Raw genomic sequence first — 12,129 nt, 5'->3', positions numbered from 1 at the left:
ATGCTTTATTTGTTTGTTTATCAAGGAATTTATTGACACAGAGATCATTGGTTGGGTATCTTGTTTAGCTCAGTTCCAATGGAGGAAGGAAGCTAGATTGCTAAGAGTTGAGAAATGAATCAGAAAGGAGTGAGAAATTGTAGGCATGTCTCACCTGTAAAGTATATTGCAATAAATTGACCCTTAAAGGTGGTAGCGAGATCTTGCATATGGGTAAGACATAAATTTTCTTTTAAGATGGTAGAAATTTGAGCATGTTTAATTGGTGGGAATAGATGGGAGAGATCTGCCAGCTTTTCATGGCTGATGTGGAGCCAAGAGGGACAGAGAGGAAAGTGGAGATATATAAACATTTTAGTGTGTATTGATAGACATTGGCCAATGCTTTCCAAGAGGGTCTCTAAGCAGCATACATTCCTGCTAGTAGTTACAAAAGAGCTTATTTGGTGATTACTTAGTCTTCATTAAATGCTTTTTACAACCTCCGCCCAAAAAACTGTTTGCAAAAGAATCTCATTATTGTTCTAATTTGTTCTCTAGTTTCTAATGAGTTGAATATTTTAAGCAGTTGTGTCTTTGAATGTGAATGTGTGACTTTAATCTATATCCTTTGCCTAAAGGATACGTTTATTTGCCTTGAAAAACAGAAAGTCAGCCTGAATGGCACATATATTAATATTCCCCAAACAAAAATCAGACTCCTTTTTCATTTTTATCTCCCAATCTTTACCCTCTCCTGTTCCCCTCCACTCCCTCTGACCTCCTTTTTCTTTTTTTATCGATCTAGTCACCTTTTCATTCTTTTTAAAAATTTATCTAAGTTATTTACTTTTGAAGAGTCAATTCCATTTCATCAAAATTGCTACCAGGGTCCTGGGTGATTATTTACAGCAGCATGGGCTCCTTACCAATGCCTAAGCCACTGAAGAAGATCTCTTTCCCTCCCCCAGTGAGAGTCTTGTTTTCTTAGAAGCACTTCACAGTTGAACAACTTTTGGCTCCTGAACAAAAAAGTAAGTGAGCCCCCTCCCCCATCATCTAAGAGTGTGAGCAAGGATAGACGTGAATGGCAGAGGAGGTACATCCAGTAGGTCCTCAAAGTCTGCGAACTCGGGAGGAAATTCCTCCAGCGCCTTAGCTTTGGCTCCCAGAACTCTTCTTTGCTAGTTGGCCCTCTGCTAAAATATCCCTGCGCTCGGCGCGGCCCCTTTAAGAGTCCAGCTCCTCCCCGCTCCAGGGAAAGTTGCAGCTTTTTCCGCCTCCTGGGAGGGTGAGTAGGGCCCGCCGCCCGGGTTGTGGTCTCAGTCTCCTCGGACCTAGAGACCCACCTTACCGTTCAGCACCCAGACCTTGGTCACCTAGTAGCACCTGTTGCAGGTGACAGGTAGGTGGCAGCTAGTGCGTGAGTGCCCCTTGCCATCTGTCTAAGACTTTGCGGACCCCCTGCCCCGTGTCTTGATCCCCCTCCCGGGAGGGGCGTGTGTCCTGCTATACCCTGTGTGTCCCTGTCCTCTGTTCCCAGCTGCCACAGGGGCACCTCTGTCGTGTCCGCGTCTTGGGACCGCAGCCCCACACGGTGCCTCCCGTCTGCTCCAGGCGGTCCCTCCCTGCCACTTTTCCTTCTCTTGGGCTGCTCCTGCCTGGTTCTCTTGGACCGTGTTTCTGGGTGCTGTCTCTGCACAGGTATCGCTGACCCAGCGCACCCAGGCTTTTTCCCGCCAGCCTTGGCACCTCTGGAGAGCTGACCGGGTGCGGGCTGGGACGGGCTTCCAGCAGAGCTGTGAGCTGTGACCTCGGACTGGGCGGCTAGTCACCTTTTTGTGACTGCTTCTCGCAGGGCTTGCCGATCCAGCTCCTTCTATGGCCCCTTGCTGTTTCTGAGACCTCCTGATCTCTGTTTGTTCCTAGCTTCCCCAGTTGACTGTGAGTGTTGCCTCAGTGGGCTCCCTATGGGTTTGGAGCTGGAGACCCAGCTGTGTACTTTAGAGTTGAACTCCTTGATCATGACCACTTCGAGCAAGCTGGGGCTTTGCTTCTGGCAGGGTACCAGTGTGCCTTCAGCCTGTAGCATTGGAGAACATGGGGTCGGAGGAGAACTTTATGGCAAAATAATTTGGTTAAAATTCTGGTTGCTTGAAAACGTGATGGGTTTTGCTTTAACCAACCCTTTCTCCCCCTACTGTGCTGCAGCTTCGGGACCAGAGGACCTAGCATTCTAGAATACTGCTTGTAGCAGGATCGACACTAAGCCTTGTATGTCTGTGGGAAAAACTAGTTCCACTACATCCCTGGATCCCCTCACTCCACTTTCCCCCCTTTCTGTTTTTGTTGCTTTGAGACAGGTTCTCACTGTGGCTCAGGTTGGTCTGGAATTCATTATGTAGACCAGGCTGGACTCACACCAGCAGGCAGTCCTCCTGCCTCTACCTCCCAAAGTGCTGCCATTACAGGTATGCCATCTGTCCTGCGCTTCTTATTTTTTAACTGAATACTATGCTGTTCTTTCAGCTTCATATCCCTGCTATTCATAAATATGTTGCCATTAAGGGGTTAATGAACTAAAGAGTAAATTTACCCTGAAGTAGTGAAAACAATGTTTAATGGAGATAACTGGCAATTTTTTCTTGGTGTGTGTGTGTGTGTGTGTGTGTGTGTGTGTGTGTGTGTGTGTGTGTGACTTGCTGGAAATCCTAGTAGAAAAAAAAACCCACAAAGATGGTTTGTGAGGCTCCATTTGGGTAGCGGATGAACATTGGTAACATGATTTCAGATGCTACACCTTAGGTCAGAGTGGTGAAGCTGAGCTTGCAAGTCTGTTCTGGGATTATTGATCTGTGAGACTATGAAGCATTCTGCTTGGTGTTCTCTGAGCACTTTACCTTCAAGGTTGGAAGTGCTATAATGATGGTAGAATGAACGGATAAAGTCAGGCACGGCGGTAAGTCCTCGTATTGTCTCAGACAAGCTGCATACTAATTCGATTTGATGGGTGCTGCAGTTACAACCCTGATATAGTGAAAAGAAGCCTGAGGGATTAAGCGTAGTGCCCTAAACTCCATTCTGACGGCGGGACAGAGCTTGTGGGGGTGCTGTAAGTTTGGGTCCATCTTAGATGCACTGTGGAGGAGCTGAATCACCTTCTTCATATCTTAGCCAGATATCTTTCAAGCACAGGACCAGTTGCATGTTGCTGTTGTTAAGTCCGTACCCCTGAATGTGCCTAGATGAAGGTAACCTCCAAGGCTCTCCACTCCACGGTAGTTGTCTTGAAATTAGGAGAGAACAATCCTGGATTTTCGAGGTGTGTGCCTGGATTCCAGGGATGGGCACTTTGATTCAATCTCTTCCTTTCCTGGTGGCCAGGAATAGACAAAGGGGTAGCAGCTGACAAGTATTTAACAGAAATATGTGTCTGTGACAAAAACCACATCAGGCAGAGTGATACTTTTGCCCTTTTTATTTGTAGTTTAGGTAGAGATAGTCAGGAGAATATGTCTTCCTCAACCCCACCTGTGGAACTTAAACTCTTGTTTTTACCTCTGGGAAACCTGCCACTCATATCCCTCCTTCTCGTTAATTCATAGTCACTTCTCAGGATTTAGCCTAAAGTGACTGCCTTTGAGACAACCTCATTGAATACACCCCCCAGCAGAATGACTAGTTATACTATGTTTAAGGACTTTGTTTACACTTCAACAGAAGTCTGAATACCACTCTGTTTTTCCATCTGGAAGCTAGTAATCTTTGTAAGGGCAGTAACTGGGTTTTGAAGCACAGATATTTGTGCCAGGGATTGGGGATGCTATGTCTCCAAGGGATTGAGATATGGTGGTGGTGCGACTGAAATAAGAAGAAATCATCCTGAGCTACTTGGGATCCACAGGAGGGGTTTGTACGGAAGTGTTGTCCCTCTGTTGGGAGACTGTCACTGACAAACCCACTTAAATTTGCAACTCCTTCCCTAAACATTCTTCCTACCTCTTTCCTACATTCGTCTTGCTTATTGACTATGTCATCTCCACCCCATAACACAAAGACCATGTGATAAGAATTGCTGTCTTTTATATTCAGTGACTGTCAAAGGAACCAGAGTTCTGAGCGCATCATGGGGGTCATACTGATGTTTGTTGAGTGAATGCATGAATGGCATTACCATTCCAGGGATTGGGACTCTTTTGTACTTTCCTGAGCCTATGATCAAACTCTCTCAGTTTACTTCCTTACACATGCAAGGATGCCCAAGGCCCAGTTCTCACACAACTTTCTTTCTGTTGTTTTTGTTTTCCCTTTGAGATTCTATTCCTCATAACAATGTTGACCTAGCTATACATATTTCCTCTTTTTAATTTCTAATTTGTTGGAGATAGAGTCTCAGAATGTATCCTAGGCTGGCCTAGAATTCTGGTGTCAAACCCATGATGATTCTCCTGCCTCTGTCTCCTGAATACCAGGACTGACGATGTGAACAAGCATGCCTGCCTAGAGCCTCCTCTTTATGTTTAAGTTCAGATCTGTGGGTGTTAATGTGAAGATATTCCTCTCGTGGGTTCATTTTCATAAAGGTGGCTGAACTGGGAAGGGAACTGTGAATTCAGCCACCATTAGGAAATGCCTTTTGGGCATTTGGCAAAGTCAGTGAGAGTGTACAGAAGGTGACTATGCAACAGGGAAGTGAAGAACTCAAAGGAATAAAAGATGCCACAAATTAGGTTTCTAGTCTCATTGCCTTTTTAAAGTGGGAGGTGGATATTGGGGGACGGACTATAGGAGAAGTTCCAGCTGAGTGCTGCTTTTACAGCACCTGCCTAGTTGTATAATGATTCTCTATAGGATGAGGCAACAGCTGTGTAGCAAAACAAAAGTGCTATTTTGTTTAAATGCAGTTTGCAGGATCCAGTCAGAAAAACTTCCAGAATGCATTTGATTGCATTGTGGACTTGGAAGGGGCTAGGTCCTGGGGAAGGTAGTGAATGTGTACATCTCACCTTTTATTGTGTTAACTTGTTTGAAATTTGCACAAATAATTGCCTAGGCTCTTTAAAACTTCTGTCCCCAAACATCGAACATTGGAGTGTCTCAGCCTGCAGACTTTTCTCGACCCAAAACCTTCTCAGAAGTTCATCTAGCACCATGGCTGTCACATCTCTCTGGTACTCATTCATTTCTGTTCTGGGTCTTCTGTGCTGACACCTCATGTTCTTAGTGACCTACTTGACATTTCTATGTGTCATCCAATAGATGCCTCAAGGGTAATGTGGTCAAATGAGGATTATTGATTGCCCTAACATCTTTAATCCTTCCCTTCAGTTTCCCATGACTAAGAAAAAGGGTACCATTATCCATTTAGTTTGTTGAACCAAGAAATGTTGGTTCACCCTTGATTTCTGTCTTTTTTTAGCCTACCACATACAGGATTTGAACTCTTGTTGATCTCAGCCTCAAACTGTATCATGCATTTTTCCGTATGCCTCCATGTCCTCTGCCTGCCACCCTTGTCTAAGCCACCATGAAGTTTCACTGAATATTTTCCCCTCCCCTGGAGATAGGGTTTCTTTGTGTAGCACTGGCTGACCTGGAACTAGCTCTGTAGACCAGGCTGGCCTCAAACTCACAGAGATCCGCCTGCCTCTGCCTCCCTGGTGCTGGGATTAAAGGTGTGTACCACCACCGCCCACTTCTACTGAACATCCTTACACAATGGTCAAGTACATATAAATGTTTCAGTTGAATAGCTTTTTTTATGAGCGTGTGATGTGTCTGTGTGTGTACACATATGCTTGTGGTTGTGGACACAGAGGCCCGAGTAGGACTTTAAGTGTCCAGCTCCATATGTGCTGCCTTTTTCCCTTGAAACAGTTTCTCACTGAATTTGGGACTCGCCATGCTTTGGTCGGGCTGGCAGCTAGTGAACCCCTGTCTTCTTGGCTCCACCCTCCTTGTCTATGCCAGGCTTTTTACATGGGTTCTGGGGATCACACTCAGATCATCATTAGAATTCTTACCCCTGAATCAGTTCCCCAGTCCCTGGAAAATGATTCTAGGAAGTGATCTTCTAGGTAAAGGAGGTATTGATCGATGGATGAATAGTTTCACTTCAACTGGAGATATAAGTTTTAGTTATTTAGTATACTGCAAGCTGACTGCTGATAATGAACTGTATATTTTTTAAAAAAGAATAGTCTGAATCTTTATATAATGTATACATAGACCAAAATTCATTCCATCCCTTAAATACATACAATTACTATCAATGGAATACAAATTTCACACACACACACACACACACACACACACACATTAAAAATTGAGTAGACAAGATCCAGTTGTCATCTCAGAGCATTTACACATTTACTATCAGGAGTATTTTCTTTTTTACTTATGCCCTTATTAAGGATGGGTGATCTTTTTAAAAGTATCTCTTTCATGTTTTCCATGGTAGAGCTCAAACCCATAGTCTTATGCATACTAGGCAGGTAGTCTACCAGTCAGCTACACCCCCAATATGGGACAATGTGGAATTTGCATTGAAGAAGCTTGGCCTTGATTGGAAGGAGACAAGGCTTATGGGAGATCAGGATATTAATTTTGTGTTGCTTTAAATCCAGGATGGAGAGAAGCTTGTTTATGAGTAGATCACACAGAGTTAGATGATATAGGGTCTGAGAGGAAGCTGGGGGTGGCGATTGAGCAGAATGAAAGTGGAGAAAATACTGGAACGTAGAGAAGTGGAAATAGTTCTTTTGTTGAGACAAGAGGGGGCAAAACCAGTGATGCTGCCGAGGGCTGAGATGCTGAGGGTAGTGCTCCTGACAAGAGTGGTGATGGGCTCCAGTGGCATCTGAGCAGGATGAAAAGATGGGTACAGCATCAAGATTATGCATATGTGTTTCACAGCTCCCATTTCCTGCAAATATGCACAACTTTTGTAAATTATACCTCCTTAAAGCTGCAAAAATTATTATTGTAGCTTGTTTCTCAAATCACAGAGGCTGGTTTCATTACTTTCCAACATCAATCACCATCCACAAGTCTGGAATCATTGTGAACAATCTACTTTGAGAGATTTGTCTAGATGGCTGTGTCAGAAAATGACAAGGTCAGAGATTAGACAGTGCCAGCAAATGAACAGTTGAAATGATAGGCCATAGACAATCACATGTCCATGACCATCTAAAACTACCTTGAACTCCAGGTATTTTAAAGAGATAGGAAACTCATATGGTATCTGCACTGTTTTGTGTTTGTAGTTCTTTTCAGCTTAGGTACCAGGAGTGCCTTGGCGACTGTGTCTTTAAATTATTTCCAGTGACATATCAGAAAGCATTGTTTTATCTATGGAGAACACACTGTGTGGTAGCTATGAGGACTTGCAACGTAGTAGGAGCTGTGCATTGAGTCTGGCTACCCATACACTTGAGATAGAGTGGAGACAGACACTAGTCTTTTTTTCCTGCAGAGCATTCCAGCAGGAAAGACGTGTTAAACAATGTATCACAAAATTCATTGCAACTGGGAAAAGTTCTGTGAAGTTTACCTTTTGAAAAGTCAGCTTGTTTTAACAGATTTTACCACTTTACATTTATCAAGAAGGTATGAGAGTACCTTTTATATCTTTCTTTTTAAAAGTTGAACATTGCAGCTGGAGAGATGGCTCAGTGGTTAGGAAAGCTTGCTGCTCTTCCAGAGGACTCTAATCTGGTTCCCAGCACCTACATCAGGCAGAGTACACATGAGCCATACATCCACAAATACACATAAATAAAATAAATATTTAAAAAGAAGATCAACATTGTCTTTCTGCAATTTTGTTGAATTGACAACCAAACAATTTAAAAAACATTTCTTGCCAGTGAGTGGACTTTATATATCTTGACCATTTGATTTTCCTCCCTTAAGGATTATCTGCTTGTATTCCCTGACTATTGGCTATGTTTCTCTCTTGTTTGATACCACTAGCCACACTCCTTTCCCTCCTTAAGATGTGAAGAGCCCACAGCATCTTCTCTCAATAGTTATGGTCATTACTTCATTTCAACTTCTTTTTATATAGCTTAGTGTGCAGAGGGATATGAGGGTATTTTTATTTCTTGACCCAGTAAGAGTTAAATAAAGTTTTATTGACTCTGCTTATCTTAGTTCCTAGAGGTAATTTCTTGTTTATTTTTTTCTCCAGACATTGTATGCCTATGTAAGATATTCCCATATATCCACCCATCCATTCCATCCCTGTATATTTACAGGTTAAAAAATACAAATGAACTCATAATATCTAATGTTTTGGTTTTTCGAGACAGGGTTTCTCTGTATTGTCTTGGAGGCTGTCCTGGAACTTTGCACTGTAGACCAGGCTGGCCTCGAACTCACAGAGATCTGCCTGCCTCTGCCTCCTAAATGCTGGGATTAAAGGTGTGCGCCACCAATACCCGGCAATATTTACATTTTTATTTATCATTTCGCAGTAAACTTTCAATGTCAGTACATAGAACTGAGTTTTTAAACAGCTACACAGTTTACCATTATATGTATCACAATTATCAGTTCCCTATTGGTGGAAATTTTTCTGATGCTTCAGACATTGTTCATCCCTGAATCAATCCCCCCTCTCTTTCTCTGTCTGTCTATCACATCTTGAATGTCATCTCAATGGTTTTACCAGATGTAATAACTCTATTAAAATGGTTATTTCTGTTATATTAAAAATAATCAGTTGTGGTAAGGACTAAAAGAATTCTAGGAAGAGAAGGACTAAGAATTCTCTATTACATTTGGGGAGTTCCTGGCTCTTTCCATAGTAGAAGCAATTTTAGGGCAATATGAGGTGGAAAGCTAGACTGACATGTTGAGAAATAATTGGGGAGAGAGGAATTGGAGGTACTGACTGTGGATAATTCTTTAGAGAAATTTGTCTTTGATGAGTAGAGAAAGGGTAAATCAGGAAAGGTATTAGGATATATGGAAGTCAATTTTCATTTAGTATCTCTGAAGGATGATGAGAAGAAGGGTGGTATAATTGATACAGCAAGGTCCTTATGCCTCATGGGGGGATCTGGAATTAGGTGGAAGTTTACCATGAGTGGACACAAATGAGCATAATTTTCTAGATTTGGCAGCAGGAGGTTGTTAGTTGGCATTTATATTTCCCTATGATAAGAGAAGATATAAGAGCAGCCTCTTGGAGCAGGAGTTGAGGTGGACAAGGTTTGGGTTGAGCATTAGAGTCACTCGAGCGATAGGTATTGTGGAGACCAGGAGGGCAAGCTAGGTCCAGAGAAGCATATTTGTGGTGCCAAGCAGTGTCAAGGTGAGCTTGGTGATGAAGAATTCAGGTGGATAATAATCTACCAGGGTGATTCTTTTCTTCACTGGATCCCAGGAACTCTCATGAAGGCTTAAAAGCACACAAGTGAGTTTAGATGGGTTAGGCTTTTTAAAAAAATCAGATATCAGTAATGAAATTAGGAGTTAATGAGGACACTGACAAGAGTGCATTTGGGATAATAGAGTCCAAACTGTCTAGGAAAGAAAGCGAAGACAGGAAGGAGCTGACCAGATGAGAGAGGGTTTGTAGAAGACTGTCCAGTGAGGTCTGGGAGTAGGAATGGCATATGAGAGATCACCAAGTGAACAAGATAGAAGGATAAGGTGTTAAATTCAGAGGAATATTGAATCAATGATATCAAAGGTGGAGAAGTTCTGGGCAATAAACTCCTGGGTGTGGTTGAATGATAAGTGGTATTTTTGTTGCCAACCCATTCATTCAACAAATATTGATTGAGTGTATATTGTAGGTCAAGCAGCACTCTAGACACTGAAGGTACAGAGATGAACAAAATAAAGTTCCACTGCATTCCCTCTCCATAATCTACAACAAAGTCCATTTTCTCATACAGTTTATGATCCAGTAAAGGAGCTTGTATATATTTAAAATGTGACATTTATAAAAGAAGAGGATATCTTCATTGCTAAGCAGATTCCTCTATGTGTAATTCCCCATAGAACAAATAATAATACAAGAGCAAATATTTACATATGTGTGGCAAAGAAAGGACATCCAGATATTTTGAGTGCTTTTCTTCTCTTAAATTCTACTTACTTCATTATGAGAAATCATTTTTCTCCCCCATTAGAACTTTTAAAGGCACTTTCATGTATATTGTCAGTATTGAAAATAAAGAAATGCACAAATCTACTTTGTACAAAGTGGTTGTAACTCTTTATCCTTTGTTTTTTAACTGTTAGAACATTGCTTCTGCAGTACACCAGATGTTGAGAATGCATGTACTAATCTTGCACTGGGGATTTGAAGTAACGTGTCAAGTAATTATGGTTAAACAGTTTGGGAGGCAAGGAAGACTTGCAGTAAGCTAATATGTTACATTTATTTTATATTTTGTATTTTCCCCAACTTTTGTGTACACACACACTCACATGTGTATTTAGTAACATTTTACTTGAAAGAAATTTACACTTTAAAATGATCTGCCACATGTGAAGCTCAGTTAAAGTTCAAATACAGGTTATTTGCTTGTATTTAAGGTTTCTATGGACATAGCTAGATCACAGTATCCCTAAAATTAAAAAGAAGCCAAATGCATGAAATCACAGCTAGGTGTGAACATGGGCTGGATTAGTCATGAGCCATCATGATTTCTCATCTAAGAGGATGGCGTGGGTGCTTTTTAGGTGACGTGGCCTGCAAGAAACAGATGCCAGTTAGAGTTCAGTTTAGAAATCTCCACCATCTGTGACCCTGTCAAAAGAACAGGGTCTTCCCTGTGGGGTTCCGCTTTATCAAAGCTTATTGTGTAGGGGATGATAATGAAGTTACAAGGTGATAAACTTTATTGAAAAATTACAGCCTGACCACACTTAAAATGAGTATAAATGAATTAATTTCATAATATTCCTTCATTTTGGGGTATAGGGATAGGATGAGCTGGGTAAAACCAAATCCAGGGCTTTGTGAATGGCTAGTCAATGCTGTTCCACTGAAATAGTCCCCCAGTTCTTGGATTTTTGAGACAGGATTTCCTTACATAGCCAGGCTGACTTTAAACTCAGTCTTGTTACCCTGGCTTCCTGCTTGCTGGGATTTCAGGTGTGTACCACCATGCTGGACAGTTTTAATTTTTGAAGACTCTTGGGCTCTTTGTTTGTTTGTTTTCAGATAGGGTTTCTCTGTGTAGTTTTGGAGCCTATCTTGATACTTGCTCTGTAGATCAGGCTGGCCTCCAACTCACAAAGATCCTCTTGTCTCTGCCTCTCAAATGCTGGGATTAAAGGTGTGCACCACCACAGCCCAGCCAACTCTTAGGCTCTTAAGAAAATAGATTTTAATACAGAAGGCGGTAAACTGGTCAATCTTCCACCATTCGGCCTTATAGACCCTTATGGAGTCTGCCTGGCTTACATGAGAGGAAAATTTTTTAGTGAAGATTTTGAAATTTAGAGAATTAAATAGGTTTTTCTTAATAGCTATTTCTCCTATTGCCAGGTGGGGCATTTGGATCCATGGTCTCATTTTTGACCCACAATCTCGTTTTTTTTATGGTATTTAACATTTCTGTGAACCACCTGTATGGAGAACTGCTTCTAGGATTTGTGGTGGATTTAAGTCCTGAGAAGTAGGGTTTTTTAAATGTGAAATCATGGAAATAAGGCCACATCCACAAGTTCATGCTCTGTAAGAACAATGTGTAAAGTGGGATATGGTGCTTCCTTTCAGGACTTGCTGCAGAGTTGCACATAGTATGTGAAGTGAAATTTTCCTCAGTCCCCTTGTGAACAATATTTGACAATTTTGAAAGTTAACTGTGTAGATACCATCTGGTGAAAATTGTCCGGACATAGGATTATAAGAGTTAACTAAGAAAATTTCATATTGGTTACATTGCTCCCCAAAGTATGCTACCACTGTCCATTAGAAGCGATGTGGGAGAGTGGGTCTTTCCCCATCTGTAGAGAAGTCAGTGGAATGAGAAAATGAGCCAGACTGAGGACCTCTTGAACACTGATCCATTAGTAGGTAATGACTTTAAAAACCTAACTAAAGTTCCACAGCATAAGATGGCCCCCTTTCCCAATATCACTGTGCACAACACAACTTCTAGACTATAAAGAGATGGTACA

At 41.8% G+C, this 12,129-nt stretch overlaps 1 protein-coding gene across 2 annotated transcripts in view; it reads left to right on the top strand.

The window, feature by feature from the left end:
• The first annotated feature begins 1,251 nt into the window (after nt 1-1,251).
• Sytl4 (synaptotagmin like 4) overlaps nt 1,252-12,129 on the top strand; it is a 47,651-nt gene continuing 36,773 nt past the window's right edge. For both annotated transcript variants that reach the window (XM_013115173.3, XM_005072502.4), the window contains exon 1: nt 1,252-1,384. The gene's annotated coding sequence lies outside the window, so the exon portion shown is untranslated. The remainder of the gene's footprint in view (nt 1,385-12,129) is intronic.

Source organism: Mesocricetus auratus, unplaced genomic scaffold (assembly GCF_017639785.1).
Source record: "Mesocricetus auratus isolate SY011 unplaced genomic scaffold, BCM_Maur_2.0 Super-Scaffold_100003, whole genome shotgun sequence".
In the NCBI taxonomy this organism is placed as follows: domain Eukaryota; kingdom Metazoa; phylum Chordata; class Mammalia; order Rodentia; family Cricetidae; genus Mesocricetus; species Mesocricetus auratus.
The sequence above is the reverse complement of the archived record's forward strand: the minus strand, read 5'-3'. Positions and strand labels throughout refer to the sequence as shown.